Genomic DNA, 21,890 nt, shown 5'->3' with positions numbered 1-21,890 from the left:
GGACCACCAGCAGGCCTTTGAGACTCTAAAGACTGAATTGAGTTGAAACACCAGCACCGGGACTTTCAAATGTGGAAGCCTGCACAGTACAACTAGATATATGTTCATAAGAGGTCAGGGATAGCACTAGGAATCCTGATCCAAAACCCAAAACTGGATCTGAGACCAGTGGCATACTTTTCAAAGCAACTGGACTCAGTGGCCCAGGAATGGCCAAGCTGCCTGCAGGCAGTAGTAGCCACAGCCCTGTTAACTAATGAAGCTTCCAAGTACACTCAGGGACAACACTTAGATGTGTTAACACCTCATCAGGTACAATCTGTACTGGAAGTCAAAGGACATCATTGGTTGACTGGAGGAAGGTTAAAATGATATCAGGCCTTCCTAATGGACACCCTCAACATTAAAGTTGTCCCAAACCCTGAACCCAGAAACTCTGCTTCTAGAAGTCTGGAGACTTATCGCATCAGTGCAGAGAGACCACAGAACAAACTTACTCCAGCAGGTCTGATGAGCCTCTTGACAGCCCTGTTTGAGGTCGAATGGCTAACTAGTGGGAGCAGTTTTGTAGAAATGGGAGCCTGAAAGGTGGTATATACCATAGTTCTTTGAGATGAAGTGAGTCATAAAATCCAAGACCCTGTCACCCATCATCAGCCCAGAAGGCTGGATTAATTGCATTAATGAGAGATTTGCAATTAGGGAAGGAAAGAAATTAAATGTTTTTACTGACTCTGAACATGGGTTCCACATGCTACATACTCATGCTAGCATTTGGAACTACAGGAATGTTAACTGCTGGAAATTCCCCCAGAAAACATGAAGATTTGATTCTGGCTCTTTTAGAAGCAGTGCAGCTTCTGACCCAGGTAGCACTAATCCACTGTAGGGGCCATCGGGGGAATGGGTCCTTTGTGAGTGTAGGGGCCATCAGAGGGATGGGTTCTTTGTGAGCCAAGGGATTAGGAAAGCTGATGAGATGGCAAAACAGGCAGCTAGATTTCAGGACCCTGAACAAGTTATGACTCTAGTGCTTTAGTGACTGGTCCCCCTGAACTCCCTGGCATCCCCTAACAACCCCAAAGGAACAAGAAAATACTAAAAATGGGGCTATGAGAAGGGAAGCACAGGCTGGTATAAAAAGAAGGATAAGATTCTAATCCCTGAAACCCAACAATGGATGCTCACTAAGAGCTTACATATGCCACCCACTATGGGAGGGATGTACTATGGGACTTGATGCAAAAGGCAGTTTCAGGGGAGAAGCTTATAAGAGCAGTAAAAACAAGTAATGCTTGCCTATGATTTATGTGCCTGTAATAACCCAAAGACCCATCTAATCCCCACTTCATAACTCAGGTCAATTCAATGCAAAGGAACATATCTGGGGAAGGACTGGCAGTTGGATTTCATTCAAATGCCTCCATGATCAGGATATAAATACCTTCTGGTGTTGATTGATACTTTCACAGAATGGGTTGAAGCCTTCTCCAGTCCATTTGAAAAGGCTATGGAAGTCAGCAAGTCCCTTTTTTAAAACATAATGTATTTATTTTTGGCTATGCTGGGTCATCATCGCTGCATGGGCTTTACTCTAGTCGCAGTGAGCGACTAGCTCACTAGCTAGTGAGTGGTGCACTCTCTACTCTCTCTACTCTCTAGCTGTGGTGCACAGGCTCTCATCATGGTGGCTTCTCCTGACGTGGAACACAGGCTCTAGGGTGCATGAGCTTCAGTAGTTGTGGCACGTGGACTTGATAGTTGCAGTTCCCGGGCTCTAGAGCACAAGCTCAATAGTTGTGGCTCAGGGGCCTAGTTGCTCTGAGGCATGTGGGATCTTCCCAGATGAGGGATTGAATCCGTCTGTCCTGCATCGGCAGGCAGATTCTTTACCACTGAGCCACCTGGGAAGCCCTGGTAAGTCCCTTTCAAGAGAACTAATTCCTTGGTTTGGACTTCCAAAGTCCCTCCAAAGTGAAAACTGTTCCTCTTTTATAGCCAAAATCACACAGAGGCTTACACAAGGATAGACTACAAGCCACACACCTCTTGGCATCCCTAGTCTTCATGGAAGGTAGAGAAAATGAACCATACTTTAAAGTAAACCTTAGCAAACCTCTGCCAAGAAACTCATGATCCCTGAACCAGCTTGCTTCCTACCTCACTCCTCAGCGTCCATGTCACCCCCAGGAGCGGTCGAGACCTAGACCATCTGAAATGAGCTATGGAGGCCATGACATTCTACTGGGTGAGGATGTGAATCCGGCCCTAAGATATTAATTTAGGACAAGTTCAGGAGGCAGTCCAGGACTATGCCCACAAGGCACTGCTGACTCCCATTAAAATACAGAGGAAGGAGCAATTCCTGCACAAATAAACCCCGGGGACAGAAGGAGGGGTCCCCAAGACCAATTATTGCTGAAATGAAGAGCCTCTATAAAGTACTTTTAACCACCCCCCACTGCTGTCAAACTGAAAGGGATATCTAATTGGGTACATTTGTCCAGACTCAAGCTTTTACTTTCAGAAACCCCGCAGGTCACAGCAGAACAATAATATTATTACCTGTGAGCTAGTGGAAGACCTGAGACACCTATTCAAAAGGCAGTCACCAACAACAGATAAGTAAAATGATATAGTGGGTTGGCTCCTGTTTAAGAGCCTTAATGGGTTTTGGGGCCTCTCTTGTTGCCCTGGCTGAGATGGTTCTTGATAACTATCTGGCCCCTGGTTGCCTTCTGGCAGAACAAGGCAGAGTTTGTGTAATAACTAATACTCCCTGCTGTATTCAGATCAATGTAACAGGACAGGTAAAAGTTAATATTAAGGAAATATACACCCAGGCCAAGTGGTTTCCTAACTTTGGCAGGGTAATATTGCCTCTCTTTTCTGGTCAACAGTTAAGAAGGCCCTCCCAAAGTTAACCTGGTCCCTTCCCTTTTTAGGCCCTTTCATGATACCAAGGGAACATTTCATGCAAAGATGGGCTTGATAAAGGACAGAAATGGTATGGACCTAACAGAAGCAGAAGATGTTAAGAAGAGGTGGCAAGAATACACAGAGAGAACTGTACAAAAAAGATCTTCACGACTAAGATAATCACGATGGTGTGATCGCTCACCTAGAGCCAGACATCCTGGAATGTGAAGTCAAGTGGGCCTTAGAAAGCATCACAATGAACAAAGCTAGTGGAGGTGATGGCATTCCAGTTGAGCTATTTCACATCCTGAAAGATGATGCTGTGAAAGTGCTACACTCAATATGCCAGCAAATTGGGAAAACTCAGCAGTGGCCACACGACTGGAAAAGGTCAGTTTTCATTCCAATCCCAAAGAAAGGCAATGCTAAAGAATGCTCAAACTACCACACAATTGCACTCATCTCATATGCTAGTAAAGTAATGCTCAAAATTCTCCAAGCCAGGCTTCAGCAATATGTGAACTGTAAACTTCCAGATGTTCAAGCTGGTTTTAGAAAAGGCAGAGGAACCAGAGATCAAATTGTCAACATCCGCTGGATCATCAAAAAAGCAAGAGAATTCCCGAAAAACATCTATTTCTGCTTTATTGACTATGCCAAAGCCTTTGACTGTGTGGATCACAATAAACTGTGGAAAATTCTGAAAGAGATGGGAATACCAGACCGCCTGACCTGCTTCTTGAGAAATTTGTATGCAGGTCAGGAAGCAACAGTTAGAACTGGACATGGAACAACAGACTGGTTCCAAATAGGAAAAGGAGTACATCAAGGCTGTATATTGTCACCCTGCTTATTTAACTTCTATGCAGAGTTCATCATGAGAAACACTGGGCTGGAAGAAGCACGGGCTGGAATCAAGATTGCTGGGAGAAATATCAATAACCTCAGATATGCAGATGACACCACCCTTATGGCAGAAAGTGAAGAGGAACTAAACAGCCTCTTGATGAAAGTGAAAGAGGAGAGTGAAAAAGCTGGCTTAAAACTCAACATTCAGAAAACGAAGATCATGGCATCTGGTCCCATCAATTCATGGAAAATAGATGGGGAAACAGTGTTGGACTTTATTTTTTTGGGCTCCAAAATCACTGCAGATGGTGACTGCAGCCAGGAAATTAAAAGGCGCTTACTCCTTGGAAGGAAAGTTATGAACAACCTAGATAGCATATTCAAAAGCAGAGACATTACTTTGCCAACAAAGGTCCGTCTAGTCAAAGCTATGGTTTTTCCAGTGGTCGTGTATGATGTGAGAGTTGGTCTGTGAAGAAAGCTGAGCTCCGAAGAATTGATGCTTTCGAACTGTAGTTTTGGAGAAGACTCTTGAGAGTCCCTTGGACTGCAAGGAGATCCAACCAGTCCATTCTGAACGAGACCAGTCCTGGGTGTTCATTGGAAGGACTGATGCCGAAGCTGAAACTCTAGTACTTTGGCCACCTCATGCAAAGAGTTGACTCACTGGAAAAGACTCTGATTTGGATTGGGGGCAGGAGGAGAAGGGGACGACAGAGGATGAGATGGCTGGATGGCATCACTGACTCGATGGACATGAGTCTGAGTGAACTCCGGGAGTTGGTGATGGACAGGGAGGCCTGGCGTGCTGCGATTCATGGGGTCACGAAGAGTCAGACACAATTGAGCGACTGAACTGAACTTTATTGATGGCTATTGTTCTCATCTCCTTTTTAGCCCTTGTTTGTTTAACCTTTTGGTTGAGTTTGCGTCTTTTAGACTCTAACAGTTTGAAGTAAGGCTGTGATGGCTCAAGGAATTCAGCCCATTCCAGTGGAAATTGGCCCAGGTCCCTCCCTACAGGTCCTTGAAGCAGTCAGCAAGGGACTTCCACTCCTCTAGGATGGGCTAGGGTCTGCAGCCCCTGTCCAGCAGGAAGAAGTTTCAGAAGAAGAGATCCGTACTCCCTTACCGATTTTGCCCCTAAGGAACAGGTTGGTCTTAGTCCTTATGAGATGCTATATGGGAGACCTTTTGTTTATGTCAATGACTTCTTCCTAGATCCAGAGATTCAGACCCTCCAGTCTTATACCATGGCCATTGGGCAATTCCAACAGGATATATGCCTGTGGGGTATGAACCAGGACCCAAAAGATTCTAAAGAGTCACCACTATATGCTCCAGGAACTCAAGTCCTAATTAAAGTCTGGAAAGATGGGTCCCCAAAGGCTCAACTCCAGCCCACATGGAAGGGCCCCTACCCTGTAATACTTTCTACCCCCACAGCAGTCAAGGTACCAGGACATGACTCCTGGATTCACTACTCACGAGTCAAGCCATGGAAGAAAACAGAAGAGGACACTCAATACACCTGTGAGCCCCTGGGAGATCTCAGATACCTATTCAGAACTACCAATGAGTGTCATTCTAATGAACACCCCCAAAACCTGGTTTCTGGGGATAAGATTTCTCAGGATAACTCTAGGGAGCCAACACAGCTTGACAGAGACTGTACTCCAAGACAGACAGGAGATAGATCTTCTGATTTCTGAACAAGGAGGGACTTGAGCTATCCTGGCAATGTGAATTTCAAATTGACCAATGTCCCTACTAGTCCTTGTTATGCTATATTGATGATGCTTATGATTATTCTATGTACTGTCAATTGTCTAACCTGTTTTGTCTCTGCCCAGGTCAACCAGCTACAACATGCAGTGCCAGTTCAACAAAGATATAAAACTACAGCTGACCATGGAAAATATCACACACCTTTGGACACCGCTATAAGGACTCTGAGGCTTGAGACTAGCAAGAGGGGGAGGCCCAATACCCCTCTCCGCCCCAGTTCAGCAGGAAGTAGCCAGAAAGACCTCGACGCCCCTATTCCCAAAGAATTGGGCCTCCCATCTCTTGAGGGGGGAATGTTAGGTAGGTAGAATAGGGAAAAGGAGTCCAAAATGGCAGTGGCTAAAAGACAAGACTTCAGGCAGAACAAACAGCACATACAGCACTCCTGGCTAAGCCCAATTTGCATAGGGCAGGCCCAGGTGGAGGAAAAAAAAACATATGAAAGGAAGAGCCAAAGCGCTTTCTCTCGGACTCTCTCTCCCGCGTGCGCACACGCTCACTCGCTCCTGCGCTCTCGCTCTCGCTCGCTCACTCTCTTTCTCTCTCTCTCCCCCTCCCCCTACGCACTCCTCCACTCTCTTCTCTTCGAGTCTTGGATTCTCCTGCTATCTTCTAAATAAAATGGAGCTGTAACACTGATTTGCTTAAAAAAAAAAAAAAAAAAAAGAGTAAGGATTTAGTCTCTCAGAGGGGATGAGACAGGCTGGGACCTGGGACTCTGCTGCAGTGCTTGCACCTGGATACACCTCAAGCAACAAAATACAAACAGACCATACGGGACTAAAAATAACTGTGCATGTGCAGTTGGGGCAAATTCTGGACAAAAGACTCAAAGAGACCAAAAAACCCAACTGCCATTTTGAGGAGTGTGGAGCAAAATTAGGGGGTCAGGAGCAAAAGCAGGATACTGTGCATGCCCCCTGCACACAATACTACCTAAGGGATAAGCAAAACAACTAAGCCACCCCTCCGGTCAGACCCCTGGACAAGCTTACTCCCACCTCGGGGAGGGAGCAAGCAAGGGAAACTTCTGTTTGCTCTTACTCCCCCCTGCTGTAGCAGGGGCCAATAAAACCTTGCCTGAAAAAAAATCAATATCCCTTATTACTAAGGATGTAAAAATCCATGCAGTATGGGCAAATGGAATCCAGTTGCATAAAAATGAGTATAAACCATTGACAAATGATCTGAGGAACACAAAGTGGGTTCAGCACGTGATAAATTAGTTTGGTACACATACTAATAGAATAAAGGACAAGTATGATCATCTCAATATGCACATGAAGTATTAGAAAAAACCTAGTCTTTCATCATAGAAAGACTCAAAATAGTAAGGGGAACCTCTTCAACCTGACAGAGAGGATCTATGAAAAACCTACGGTAAACTGAAAGCTTTCCTCTAAAGATCAGGAACAAATGGGGATGTTCACTCTTGTTACATCTTTTCAATGTTGTACTGAAGGTTTTAACTATAATTATTAAGAAAAAAGTAAAAGTATCCAAATTGCAAAAAAATAAAACTCTATTTGCAGTTGACATGATCTTATACTGAAATCCTAACCAAAAAATTGCTAGTAAACCAATTCAGCAAAACTGCAGGATATGGTAACAGTCAATTGTGTGTCTATATAATAGCAAGGAGCCATGAAAAGAAATAAAATTATAAAATAATTCTATTTATGACAGTACCAAGAATTCTTAGGAATAAGTTTAATGAAAAGTATAAGACTTGTACACCAGAAACCAGAAATCATGAAAAGAATGACTTAAATAAATAGAAGAATATCTTTTGTTCATGGATTGAAAATCTCAAAATCAAGATGCCAGAAGTTCTCAAATTGACTACAGATTCAATGTAATCTTCATCAAAACTCCAGATGCTTTAAGGAAATTGGCACTCCAATTTTAAAATCTATGTTGAAGTCTGGGGACTCTGATTAGCCAAAACAATCTTGCAAAAAACAAAAGTTGGTGGTCTCACACTTCCCAATTTCAGAAATACAGAAGACCTACAATAATCAAGACAGTCTGGTAAAGGCATAAGGATAAACACAGATACATGCAATGGAATTGAGAGTTCAGAAATGAACCCATAAAACCATGATCAATTGAGTTTCAGCAAAGGCTTTGAGACAATTTAATGGAGAAAGGACCATCTTTTGACAAAAACTGGGATAAATGAAAATCCATATGCAAAAGAATAAATCTGTACCCTTACTTCATACCATATAGAAAAAATAATCTCAAAATGGAATGACCTAAGTGTAAGAACTAATGTTACAAAATGTCTAGAACATAAAGTTTCATAACCTTGGGTTAGGCAACAATTTTTTAGATATTACAATACACATGATAAATTAGTTTATTAAAATTTTGAACCTCGTGTGCATCAAGGACAAGAATGTAAAAACAAGGGGAGAAAACACTTGCCAATTATATATTCAGTCAGGGACTTGTTTCCAGAATATAAAGAACTACTACAGTTCAAAACAAATCAGATTAAAAAAGAATTTGAATAGACTTTTATCCAAAGAAAATATGCAAGTGACCAATAAACACATAAGATGCTAGGCATGACTACTCCTAAATCAAAACCATAATGAAATATCACATCACACACAGGAACAACCATAATCAGGATGATAAGAACAAACATGGTCATGGGTTTGGAGAAACTGAAACTCTCATACTTGATGGTAATGTAAAATGGTGTAGCTGCTTTGGAACACAGTTTGACAATTCTTCAGAAAGTTAAACATGAAATTACTCTATGACCCAGCAATTCTACTCCTAGGTACATATCCAAGAGAAATAACACTTACGACTACACAAAACCTGTAATAGCTAGATATCCAACTGATGAAGAGATAAGCAAATGTAGACTATCCTTACAATGAAGTTATTTGACCATAAAGAATGTACTGATACAGGCTAAGACAAAGATGAACCTTGAAAACATTATGTTGAGTGAAAAATTCAGACACAGAAGGCTACATATTGTATGATTCCATTTATATGAAATGTCTAGAGTGGGCAAGCTATGAAGACAAAGTAGATTAATAGTCACCACAATTGAAGAGACCGCTAATGGGTAAGTCTCCTTTTGGGGGTAATGAAAGTATATGAAGTGTGATAATGGTTGCATAACCTTGTTTAATATATTAAAAATGATGGAAATGTATACTTTAAAGAGGTACATTTTATGTCAACTATTAAGTTTAAAAATGGGAAAAATTAGACCATTTTTACTTACCTGGAAATATATCACTGATAAAATAAATGTTAGCATAAGGTATGAAAGGTTATCAAACTGTTGTAAGTAATAACCTTAATAGTAAAGTAGAAAAAGAGACTGAAGTTTTTTTATAAACCTCTGTATTGCTTGACTTGCTGTGGACAGATATGCAGACATTTAGGGAAACAAGTAAAAATATGGATGCATAGATACGTTAAAACAGAGTACAAAATCCTGGCATTTTAGCAGGTTTGACACTTTAAGCAAGTATTTGGCCCCTCTAGGCCCTAGAGTCTTTGCAGGTGAAAAATGTTGGTCTCATCAATAAGGATGTCTCATCAACAAAGACTCCAAACATCCCCAACTACCTTTATGTGAGGGAGCAAATTACAAAAGAGCTGTGAGAGAGTACAAGAGAGGTACACAGGTTTTGCAAAACATTCCCAAGTGATTCTTTTAAAACTCTGCCCCCCATTCCCTTTACACACAATATTCCTTAGTGTGCATCTTTCAGATTAAAAAGAGACAAACAACCAAATTTGAGATATTCTAACTCCTTCACTTGAAAGTCAAAGCCCCCACAAGAATACATCAGCCTTACTCTCTAGGACATGCTGACATGGAAGGGAAGAAGACTTTGCAATCATCACATGGGTTAAGATCTTGGCTTGATCACTATGGTATTTAACTTCTACTGTCTAACAAGCCACCTCAAAACAGCAATTCAAATCAAGAGGCCCCAAGGTTCCTCTGCAGGAACAGTTTCTAGAAAGACAGAGAAGGAGATACTACAGGGAGTAAAGAATGAATAGTGACAAGGACTTGTAGGTAGTGAAGTTGGTGTGAAGAACAGGTGGGTACAGCAGCTTGCCAGAGGAACAAGACTGTAGAAAGGGTATAGTTGACCAGTTTTGATTTATTCATAGTAAACTAGGAAAGGCTTCAGCATCTGACAGACTCAAGGGAAGGTGCCGGTCTAGAGGAAGCAGCTGAAGATACGAGAGAAGGCGTCATCAGTGTAGCGATGTTCCAGAGGAGAGAGAAAGGATGGAAACAGAGTTTAGGACTGAGGGACCCAGGCTTAGAAACCAGAGGATATATGTCTTCATTTTGAGACATAAGGTGAGAAAATGATGATGGGTGCAGGTGGCACTAAGTGTGGAAATGGAGAAGACAGGGATGAGAGAATTCCCACTTGGAGGGATCTCTACTCGTAGTGAAAGAAGGAATTCTCTTCAGGGAGGGAAAGGCCTGGAGGGATAGTTTGGAGCTTGAGAAGAGAAGACAGGATTCAGAACAGGAGAGCCTGAGCAGCCTTTGTGGCCATGCCTACCACAGTCAGTGAATGTCTCTGGCAAAGATGAAACCCAAGGGGCAGTGTCAAGAAAGTGAATGACACTTTACGAGTGTTTTGATAATGTCACAGGAGGTCAGATCCTAGGGGAGAGAGAAGAATCTCCTTATGGATAGGTAGGAGGGGAGTCAGAAGCACTGGTAGTTTGAATATCACAAAGAGATGTGACATGGCTTAATATCCTGCTCTGGTAAAAGTGGGAGCTAGAGTCAGCACGCCAAGTGCCAGGACCGTTAATAGCAAACATTGATTAAACATTCACTGGGTTTCCAGCACCAGGCTAAGCCTCTTAAAAGCACATTTTCTTTCAGTTATCATAATCTTTTATAGAATATTGTTATTTCCATTTTACATATAGGGAAACTAAACTTTAGAAGTTATTTTTCTCAAGGCCATGTGGCAGATTTTATTTAGAAAGACAGCTGCAACCACATCTCCCATCCTCCACAATGTGGCCTTGCCACCTCAGTCACAGTATGTGTATGCACGCGCGCTCAGTCCTGTCTGACTCTTTGCGACCCTGTGAACTGTAGCCCACCAGGCAACTCTGTCCATGGAATTTTCCAGCCAAGAATACCGGAGCAATTGGTTGTAAAGAAATGGTTGCCATCTCCTTCTCCGGGGGATCTTCCCATCCCAGGGATTGAACCCATGTCTCTTGTGTCTTCTGCATTGGCATGTAGGTTCTTTACCAGCTGAGCCACCAGGGAAGCCCCTTCAGTCAAAGGGCAGAGTCTAATTCCCCTACCCCTGGGGTTGTGACTGCTTTTACCAACAGAGCAATGACTGAAATGACCGACTTTCAAGCTTTCATTATAAATGCCATGCATCTACCACCAGCCTCCATTGGAACACTTGGTCTGGCAAAGGACGACCACCAGCTAAGAAGTTTGCCATCCCAAGGGCCACTATGCTGGAGCATCCCCTGAACATGGCCAAGCTCCCAGGCGAGAGCCTCCATCTGGCTCTCATATCTGGTCCAACCTCAACCTTTCAGATGATGGCAGATCAGGCCAACATCTCAGTGCAACCTTAGGAGACCCCAAACAGGATTTACCCAGTGCAACCCTTCCTGAAGTTCTGCCCCTCAAGGTGAGGAGCAAAACAAAAACGTCATCTCTTTACAACAAGTTCTAGGGTAATTTGTTACATTGCAACAACAATCAGAATAGCCTCATAACATCACGGAGCAACAGAGCTAGGATTTCCCTGCAAGCCTGCCTGCCTGGCTCTGGAGACCAGCTGTTCCTGGCTTCCTTTTGAATATTCTTCCTTATTCTTGTCTCTAGCACAGGTTCTTCCTCAGACCATATACTGGACAAATGTTTGACCTACTTCCTAGACAGATGCCTTCTTACCTCTGTTTCTCCTCCACTTGATAGCAAGTTTACACGACATAATGGATATAATGTGTCATCGTCCACCACTTATAAAACATAGCAATGGTTATCAAAACCTTTACCACATTATTGCTAAACAAATCTTCAATTAAATCAATTATATATTATTTTAATGCTTTTGCAAGCCAAAAAACTTCCCATTTCTTAGGCTTTAAAATGGCAATGTCTTTCTTTCATAAATATTAACCAGAAATTATATAATACCTGAGTCTTCATGCTCCCCCTCTGGATTTCTGCCATGTATATTCAACTTGAGGCCAAAGACAAAGTAGACACTGGGTTCATAATGATCTGTTACGATTGAAAGAATCATGAATTAAATAGGGTTGGGAGTTTAAACTTGTATAACACTTAGATCTTACTCTATTTCCCTTTTTAGTATTACCACCTCTTTAAAAAAAAATAATAATAAGGCATCATTTTGAATGATCTGTCCATCCTGAAAATACCTGTGTCAGACAGAACATGCTAGAAATCGTGCAGCCAGTTAAATGTCAAGCAGAAACGAGTCAACATGCCCCGTGTTTCATTAGCACCACCCGGTGAAGTCCCAAACCCTGCCTGAACTGAAATCTAAGCCACACCAAAATCATGCGGTCTGTGGATGCATTTGTTTTCCTCTTGAATTTTAAAGGGCTGAGTTGTTATTACTGAACTTAGAGACAAGGCTCTCCTTGAGTCAACAGTGCCTCTTTAAATATCATTTGCTCAGTACCTTCCTTCGTTTATACTGTTGCTCCCTTGTCACTAGGGTCTAAATGGGAAGCTTATCTTTGTATCAAAAGGGAACAGAATCTTTTGCTCAAATACTTCACTCCCTTCACTACTTCATTACGGCTCCATCACTAGATTTCTCTTCTAATATTCCAGAGCTATGCCCCTAAAGTTGACAGGAGCCACTGGCACACCCTTCCTAGAAGCTGCCCTTCTCATCAACCAAGGCTGGTCATCTTCAGTGGGAGCCTCACGGGAGGAATGATGCTGTGTTCTCCTCTGTGCATTAATTACTCTGGAAGAGCCAAGGGTCTGGAGCCCACATGAGCCACCTGAGACCAGGGTGATGGCTTTACCATGTCAGCAGTATCGTCTAGCTCTTCCTCTTCACATTCCCAATTTTGTTCTTCTTCTGTTTTTCCCCTGTACCTGCTAAGATAAGAGCAGACTTATAAACATGCTATGAATAGTAAAATATGGTGAAATAACAAACATACATCATTTGATAATCATAAGCAGACTAGGGCTTAGAACAGTCACCCGTCATTCCAAGGCCCATGTTTTAGTAGTTGATGTTTATTACGTTGCTAGCTGGAGATTTGGGAACAGACTATCACAAGCAGTGTGAATCTGGAGGTTCCATTTTATCTAATCTGAATATGACAAAGTCGGTCTTGTTTTGCTTCCAATTCTGCAAAAATGTCTCTGGCTTCTGGACACCAGGTGTTGGGCCATGCTCCAAAGAGGACTACAAGACTCGTAGTTGCCCAACCTTGAGACTGAAGAAAGAGCCCAGATATAGCAACAGGAACGTCAGTGGTTTTTTGGACAGGGGATCTTACATGTCTAAAGACAAAGGTCCTAGAATGACGTCCCACTATGCATGACAGCAGGTAAGGCATGGCAGCAGTCTCTGCTACTCAGGGGATTAGGCTCCATTTATAGGGGGAATTTCTGTTGATGGGTGGGGCTATGTTCCCTCCCTGTTTTTTGACCTGAGGCCAAACTATGGTGGAGGTAATGAAGATAATGGTGATCTCCTCCCAAAGGTCTCGTGCACCACACTCCATGCCCCTGACCCTGCAGCAGGCCACTGCCGACCCACACCTCCACCGGAGACTCCTGGACACTCACTGGCAAGTCTGGGTCAGTCTCTTGTGAGGCCACTGCTACTTTCTCCTGGGTCCTGGTGTGCACAGGTTTTGTTTGTGCCCTCTAAGGGTCTATTTCCCCAGTCCTGTGTAAGTTCTGGTGGCTCTATGGTGGGGTTAATGGTGATCCCCTCTAAGAGGGCTTATGCCATACCCAGGTCTGCTGCACCCAGAACCCCTGCCCCTGTGACAGGCCACTGTTGACCCATATCTCCTTAGGAGACACTCAAACACTCAAATGCAGGCCTGACTCAGTCTCTATGGGGTCTCGTGGTGCACACAAAGGTTTTGTTTGAGCACTCTGAGCATCTCTGGTGGGTATGGGGTTTGATACTACATGGGATTTCACCCCTCCTACCATCTTTTTGGGGCTTCTCCTTTGCCCTTGGACATGGGGTATCTTTTTTTGGTGGGATCCAACATCCTCCTGTCAATGGTTGTTCAGCAGTGAGCTGTAATTTTGTAGTTCTCACAGGAGAAGATGAATGCACATCCTTCTACTACACCAGAAAGATATGCAGAGTACATCATGCAAAATGCTGGGCTGGATGAAACACAAGCTGGAATCCAGATTGCAGGGAGAAATATCAATAACCTCAGATATGCAGATGACACCACCCTTGTGGCAGAAAGTGAAGGACTAAAGAGCCTCACGACGAAACTGAAAGAGGAGAGTAAAAAAAGTTGGCTTAAAGCTCAGCATTCAGAAAACTAAGATCATGGCATCTGGTCCCATCACTTCAAGGCAAATAGATGGGGAAACAATATAAATAGTGACAGACTTTATTTCTTTGGGCTCCAAAATCACTGCAGATGGTGACTGCAGCCATGAAATGAAAAGACGCTTGCTCCTTGGAAGAAAAGTTATGACCAATCTAGATGGCATATTAAAAAGCAGGGATATTACTTTGTCAACAAAGGTCCATCTAGTCAAAGCTATAGTTTTTCCAGTAGTCATGTATGGATGTGAGAGTTGGACTGTAAAGAAAGCTGAGCACTGGAGAATTGATGCTTTTGAACTGTGGTGTTGGAGAAAACTCTTAAGAGTCCCTTGGACAGCAAGGAGACCCAACCAGTCCATCCTAATAGAAATCAATCTTGAATATTCATTGGAAGGACTGATTCTGAGGCTGAAACTGAAAGAGTCAGTTCCTAGGCAGGTTGATAAGGAGTCTAGGGGTCCCCAAGGAGAGAGGGGTCTGGAATTCTCAAGGAGGAAGAAAGGACAAACTTTTTTTCTTTCTCCACATTCCTTAGGATTATATAACAATAATGTATCCTGCCTAAGGACAGTCTCTGGATTAAACCTTCTGTTATCTTAAAATGTAAATTATGGGAGTAGACCTGGTCTTTACAAGGATGTATCCTGCCTGAGGACAGTGTTATCTTAAAATGTAAATTATGGGAGTAGGTCTGATGAGGTCTTTACAACCTCCAGACATTCTTTGGATTATATAACTTCATTGTTAACACTAGCAAGCGGGTACTCTTTCTGCCCCCTTCTGATGCCTATGTCAGAAGCTTTCTCTATCTCCTTTACACTTTAATAAAACTTTATTACACAAAAGCTCTGAGCGATCAAGCCTCCTCTCTGGCCCCGGATTGAATTCTTCTCCTCTGGGGGCCAAGAATCCCGGTGTCTTCGCATGATTCAACAACAACCTTTCATCTTGGGCACTCGTCCGGGATTCTTCAGGACAAGGTAAAGATGCTTGGAGCTTTAGTTCTTTGTTCTCTTAGTGAACACGTTTTCTGCTGTGCCCTACTAACTCTACGGTGTGCTTGTGTGAATGAATGGCATGCCCTGCGTGAAGCAAGTAAGGAGCCCTGCTCTGTGGTTCCACGGTGATCTCATATGGCTTATGGCAGAAACCTGTCGGGGCATTATACCGACCTGCCAATGCCAATACTTTGGCCACCTGATGCAAAAAACTGACTCATTGGAAAAGACCCTGATGCTGGGAAAGATTGAAGGTGGAAGGAGAAGGGGACAACAGAGGATGAGATGGTTGGATAGCTTCACCAACTCAATGGACGTGAGTTTGAGTAAGCTCCAGGAGTTGGACAGGGAGGCCTGGCCTGCTGTAGTCCATGGGGTCACAAAGAGTTGGACATGGCTGAGCGGCTTATCTGATAAGAGGAATTGATGTCAGGTGGGCCCCTCAGTTACCAGGGAAACCAGGGCCTGGGGCAGGAGGCAAGCATGTAGGCAGTTACTGATGAAACCTTATAATTAGGAGGATTGGATAGTCACATGAATGAAACAGGGCCTTGTTGAGCAGGGGATGGACACAAAGGAAGACAAAAGAAAAATAGCCGTCCTGAATGGCCTGACCATAAAATTCACCCCTGCACATTTCGCATGACCCTTACAATCTTGGTCCATCCCTCTTCTGTGATATCCCTGGGCTCAGGTATGTACCGGGGGCACTGCAGACAGACATCATAAATGCAACACAGACAATAGCAGCTAAAGAGTATTAAGAGTCCAGGAAGTGGGCAAACATGCAAGCCAGCCAGTTACAGGTTCCAGTTTTCATGAAAGTCCAGAGGACAACGACAATGGTATCTTGCTATAGACCCAGCAAGCAGACTCATTTCACAGCGACGCCACCACTGTGCCCAGTCTGCAAACAGATTGCCTTTGCTCAGACTAAATTTGTTAAGAGGCACTGTACAGGGAAGATCATGACCATTGACCAACATAGAATCAGTAACAGCATCTTGAGATAGTGCTACCCCTGAGGTTTCTGTCCTAGGGGGCAGTAACATACCATCTCTTCAGCCTCAGTCCCCAGAGCCCATGCTGAATCCTGGCGAGGCCCACAGGGTTAATATGGTTGTGCCTTCCTCCAGTCAGGCCTAGATTAATTACCTTATTGGTCTTAGGTGGAACAGGTAGCAGACAGGTGAGATCTATAAATGCCTTTCTAATCCTATTCCCCACAAGGCCACAGATGGCAGTTTTATTTGCTGTTGCCACAGGTTCCAACCAAACCCTTCCAGGTAACTGGCCATATGCAATTCACAAATCTGTCCCTGAGTTAACATCTCTAAAGCCCACTTTTGTAGCTGTTTAGGGTTGATGGTTCAGGGGTATGCTGATATTCTGTATCTAATCCAGGTCCTTGCATTTTTCCTGTGTTCAACAGCCACCCCCATGCATTTAGGTGAGCCATGAATGTGGGGCTGTTCCTTTTAAGATGGAGAGACCTGAGGTTAACAAAATATCAACATAATGGAAGAGAAAGACAGCCCTCATTGAGACGACCATCACCTCAGGATCACCCCCATAACTTCCCGTTCCCTGACCTTATTTCCCAACAGTTCTATACTCACAGGAGTTTCCTCGGCTTCTTAACCGCTCATCAATTATTGGGCTGCACCCCGCAGGCCTGCAAGCCTTGTAGTTGCTCAGCCTTGAGACCTGAGTAAGACCCCAGGTACAGCGACAGAGACATCAGTGGTTTAGTGGACGAGGGATCTTAGACGTCTGAAGCAAAAGGTCCTGGAATGACAGCTCCACCATGTGTGGCAGATGGCAGGCAGGACACGGCAACAGCCTTGGCTACTCAGGAGAGGAGGAGGCTACCATTTATAGGGGCAAGTTATGTCACGCTGTCTCGTCAGTTACCAGGGAAACCAGCAGCTGGCCCCGGGGCGAGCAGGCAGGCAGTTACTGATGAAGTCCTGTAATTAAGAGGATTGGATAGTCACTGAGTGAAGCAGGGCCTTGTTGAGCAGAGGATATACAGAAAACAAGGGAACAGCCATCTTTTTTTTTTTAACAATGTTTCAGGTCTACAGCAAAGTGACTCAGGTTACATACATATGTATCTGTTCTTTTTCAAATTCTTTTCCCACTTACATTGTTACATAATATTGATCAAAGTCCCCTTTGCTATACAACAGGTCCCTGTTGGTTATCCTTTTAAAATTTTTTTAAATATTAGTATTTATCTATTTGGCTGTGCTGGGTCTTGGTTGGGGCAGGCGGGATCTTTAGTTGCAGCATGTGGGATCATAGTTCCCTGACAGGGGGTCAAACGCTGGGCCCTCTGCATTGGGAGTGTAGAGTCTTAGCCACTGGGCCACCAGGGAAGTCCTGCTAGTATCTAAAGGCAAGTACATGTGACCAATGCACAGTGAGGCCAAATAATACCAAAATGCCTGAGTTTGAAACAGAGAAAGTTCTTTGTGCCACAACTACTAAGTGGTCTTGGTGAGGGCTCCAGAGCCATGCAGGACATATATCCCCCCTACCCCAGCCTGTTCCCTGGCCCAAGGCAGGGTGAGCTGGAGGCCTAAGGGAGAAAGCTAAGATCAGCCTCTTACCTCACTCTCCACCTGAGGGCAAATGATCCACTGATTGTTGGGTGAATGGCCTCCCTAAGGGTCTCACTGATGCTTGCTTATGGGCGGGGCCCACTGTGGCACCGACCAATGAATGACTGAGGAGGACCACAAATAGTCCCTCATTGATAGTTGATTGCTTGAGGGAGACGCTCACTACCGCTGACCAATGGCTGAGAAGGACCGGTCCCCTAGTGATGGTTGCCTGGTAACAGGGTGGTGGGTGGGGGCTGGGAGGGGTTAATCAGTTCAGTTCAGTCCTCAGTCCTGGAGGGGTTAATGGCCCATAGCAACTAGCTGCATGCTGAGATCTGTGCTACAAGGCACTCTATTACATCCTGTTTGGAGCATGGGCTCTAGGGCATGTGGCCTCAGTAGTTGTGGCTCATGGACTTCAGAGTCTGGGCTCAGTAGTTGTGACACAAGGGCTTAATTACTCCTTGACATGTTGGATCTTCACAGATCAAGGACTGAACTGGTGACCCTTGCATTGCAAGGCAGATGCTTAACCACTGGACCACCAGGGAAGTTTCAAATATAGCAGCGTGTACAGGTCTGATGCTAAACTCCCTAACTGTCCCTCCTCCAAACCCTTCCCCTCTGGTAAGCATAAGTTTGGGAAATAGCCAACTTGAATGGCCTGACCGCACACTAAGTCTATTTTATTTCAGAAATTTGGAGTTTTAGGTAGAATAGGATGGTAGAATAGCAGGGATCTAGAGTCAGACTGCTGAAACTTGAATCCTGCTCTAGGATGCACAAACTTCCATCACTGGTTGTTATTTGGGCAAATTCCTTAAGGCAGGTAACTGTTTATCCTGATTCTTCTTCAGTAAAATGGAAGTACCACAAGAACTTGGAGAAGGAAGTGGCAACCCATTCCACTATTCTTGCCTGGAAAATTTCATGGACAGAGGAGCCTGGCAGGCTACAGTTCATGGGGTCTCAAAGAGTTGGACATGACTGAGTGGCTGAGCACAGCACCCCACAAGGATATAAACTTTGTATTTTAAACACTGTATCCCTAACACTTAGCACATTTCCTGGAACACAGTGGGCATTTAGTAAATATTTGTTGAATAAGCTTATATATGAATGTATGAATATTGCTTACATAGGAATTCTTTCTGTTCATAAAATTATCCACTATGGCAAGTATTCATGAACATTGATGAATTTGAGTGCATTTGAATTGAAACATCACTGCACAATTGAAGCATCTTTCTATTTCTAGGGTGACAGGATGAGACGGTTGGATAGCATCACCAACTCCAGTGAAGGACAGGGAAGCTTGGCGTGCTACTGTCCTTGGGGTCACAAAGAGTCAGGCATGACAACAATTAAACAACAACAATTCCTTTCTGGTGGGCAGAAGAGGGGTTATAGGGAATCAAGAGAAGAGGATGGAATGTCAGAGTGACATCAACTCTCTCCTGGCCTCTGGCTCTTTTCATCTTGGATTTTACCCCTGAGGGGTAGAACCTAGATCTTTTTTTTCCTGAGTATCCTGCTTAGCCTTCAAAGTCAATAAAAATGATGCCTAGATGATGAGCATCTTTCATAGCAATCAGGTGTTAATCTCAAATTCAATTTCTGATTCCTGTGTAACCAACCTGCACCACCCTCAGCAAGTCACGTTGCCTTGTAGAACTGTGCAGGGCTTCACACTCACTCTCAGGAGGAATGCTAGTTGGCAGGGTCATTGTGGGACAGATGAGAGGGGGAGTGTGAAAGCCCTGTGAAAAGGACGGCATAGGCAGGAATGCTCAGCTTTTTTAACTAGGAGATGAAACTTAGAGACTCGTTTCTCTATGAGATTTGGAGTATAATAGTCAAGACAAGCCATCGCAAGTCAGTCAGTCTTGTGTTAGATTGTGTTGCACAGACCACAACAAAAAGATTTCTAGCGTTACTGCATGATTTAAAAATTATGGTCTCTCCAGAATTGAAAGAGACACTGTACCCCAATGTTCATCGCAGCACTGTTTATAATAGCCAGGACATGGAAGCAACCTAGATGTCCATCAGCAGATGAAGGGATAAGAAAGCTGTGGTACATATACACAATGGAGTATTACTCAGACATTAAAAAGAATACATTTGAATCAGTTCTAATGAGGTGGATGAAACTGGAGCCTATTATACAGAGTGAAGTAAGCCAGAAAGAAAAACACCAATACAGTATACTAACGCATATATATGGAATTTAGAAAGATGGTAACAATAACCCTGTATACGAGACAGCAAAAGAGACACTGATGTATAGAATAGTCTTTTGCACTTTGTGGGAGAGGGAGAGGGTGGGATTATTTGGGAGAATGGCATTGAAACATGTATAATATCATATATGAAACGAGTCGCCAGTCCAGGTTCAATGCATGATACTGGATGCTTGGGGCTGGTGCACTGGGATGACCCAGAGGGATGGTATGGGGAGGGAGGAGGGAGGAGGGTTCAGGATGGGGAACACATGTATACCTGTGGCAGATTCATTTTGATATATGGCAAAACCAATACAATATTGTAAAGTCAAAAAATAAAATAAAATAAAAAAGAGAATTAAGTATTTGAACAACAACAACAAAAATTTATGGTTTCTTTAGTATATACCCCCTCAATGGTTCCACAAATGCACATGGAGCAGTTTGCTTGTGTCAAGCACTGTTTTATGTAGAGAGGAAACATTAGGAAGGAAAACTCCTGATCATGTGGATTTACATTCTATTGGTGGAACCAGACATATGAATAGACAATTACCTCTGTGTGATAAATACAGAGAGGAGTGATCAAGGATACTTGTGCTCTAGTGACCTTGAAAAGTGCTCCTCACTGCTGTTGGAGAGGTGGTATTAGTGTTGGAGATTGGGGAGTAATACCTGAGATGTGTCTTGAAGAATAAGCTGACATTCAGTAAACATTGAATGGATGAGTGGTGCTTATCCACTGTCCTTGGTATTAAAGTCCCTGGGAGGCAGAGCCTAGCAAGGGAATAAGGAAAGAGAGAGATTTCACAGAGGAATAACCAGCATTCCATTTTGAAGATGCTAAACAGGAGGCTGGAGTGGAGAGAATGAGCACAAGAATTGATTCAGGGGTCTTCAGGCAATGGGAGAATACACTGTCAAGGACCTCAGACATTATCCTGCTGGAGGTGGGAAGTCATTTTCATTTGTATTTTTCCAGTCTGAAATGCCTTTTCATCCATTAACAGTGATATGGCTAGGAGCCTCTGTTCCTTTAGGTCTGTGCTTTGAAGGAAAACAATACAGAGGGACAGGGAGAGGTGCTGCCTTACAGAGGCTGCCGGGGAAGCTTTGCTGATATTTGGCAGATGGCTGAAGCAACTGAGATGTTCAAGTCATGTGAGTATCTGTTAATGAATGAAAGAGTGTTTCAGGCTGGAAAAATAGAGAAGGAAGGAAAATAAAGGCTGTTAGAGAAGGTTAAGTAAATTACAGTCAATGCAATTAATAAAATACTATACAGATCTTAAGAATGACCATCTTGGGACTTCCCTGGTGGTCCAGTGGTTTAAAATCTGCCTTCCAAGCAGAAGATGCAGGTTTGATCCCTGATCATGGAACTAAGATGTCACATACTGTGGAGCAACTAAGCCAGTGAGCTGCAACAAAGAACTCGCATGCCACAGCTAAGACCCAAAGCAGACAAGTAAAGAAAGACAGGAGGGAGGGGGGAAGGAAGGAAGGGAAAGAGAGAGAAAGAGAAAAATATTAAAGAAAGAGATAAGAAAGGAAGGAAGGAAAAGAAAATATTCTCTGTGAATAAACAAGATATTCTAGCATCTTCTTTTGGGCTCCTAATTGATGGGGAATTTCAAGCCAGCTAAGGCTCTAGGGCTTGACATTCACTCGCTGGCTGACGGCGGCCTTGAAAACAAAGTGAAACTGTTTCCATTTCCCCATTCCAATCTGCACACCACCATCTGCTGTGCTGATTCCCAGGGTGGCTGCCTCGGTCGGGACAGAATACGAATGGCTCAGAAAACCAGAGATTCATCGATGCTAAAGCAAGATGGACTTGCAGACTATCAGAAAGAGGAAGCTTCTTGAAAGAGGCCACTGAACTGGTTTCATGGACCAACGCTTTGATCTCAACATGTGTGGAAA

At 43.6% G+C, this 21,890-nt stretch overlaps 1 long non-coding RNA gene across 1 annotated transcript; it reads right to left on the bottom strand.

Moving 5' to 3' along the window:
* Positions 1-11,625: 11,625 nt before the first annotated feature.
* Positions 11,626-17,892, bottom strand: LOC133254598 (uncharacterized). The gene is made up of 4 exons (XR_009738726.1): positions 17,746-17,892; positions 16,750-17,100; positions 12,616-12,691; positions 11,626-11,836 (listed from the first exon to the last, which is right to left on the bottom strand). It is a non-coding gene; the product is annotated as an uncharacterized LOC133254598 (long non-coding RNA).
* Positions 17,893-21,890: the final 3,998 nt, after the last annotated feature.

The sequence above is a fragment of the Bos javanicus genome, chromosome 1 (genome assembly GCF_032452875.1).
Source record: "Bos javanicus breed banteng chromosome 1, ARS-OSU_banteng_1.0, whole genome shotgun sequence".
Lineage (NCBI taxonomy): Eukaryota > Metazoa > Chordata > Mammalia > Artiodactyla > Bovidae > Bos > Bos javanicus.
This window is presented reverse-complemented; position numbering and strand designations above follow the sequence as displayed.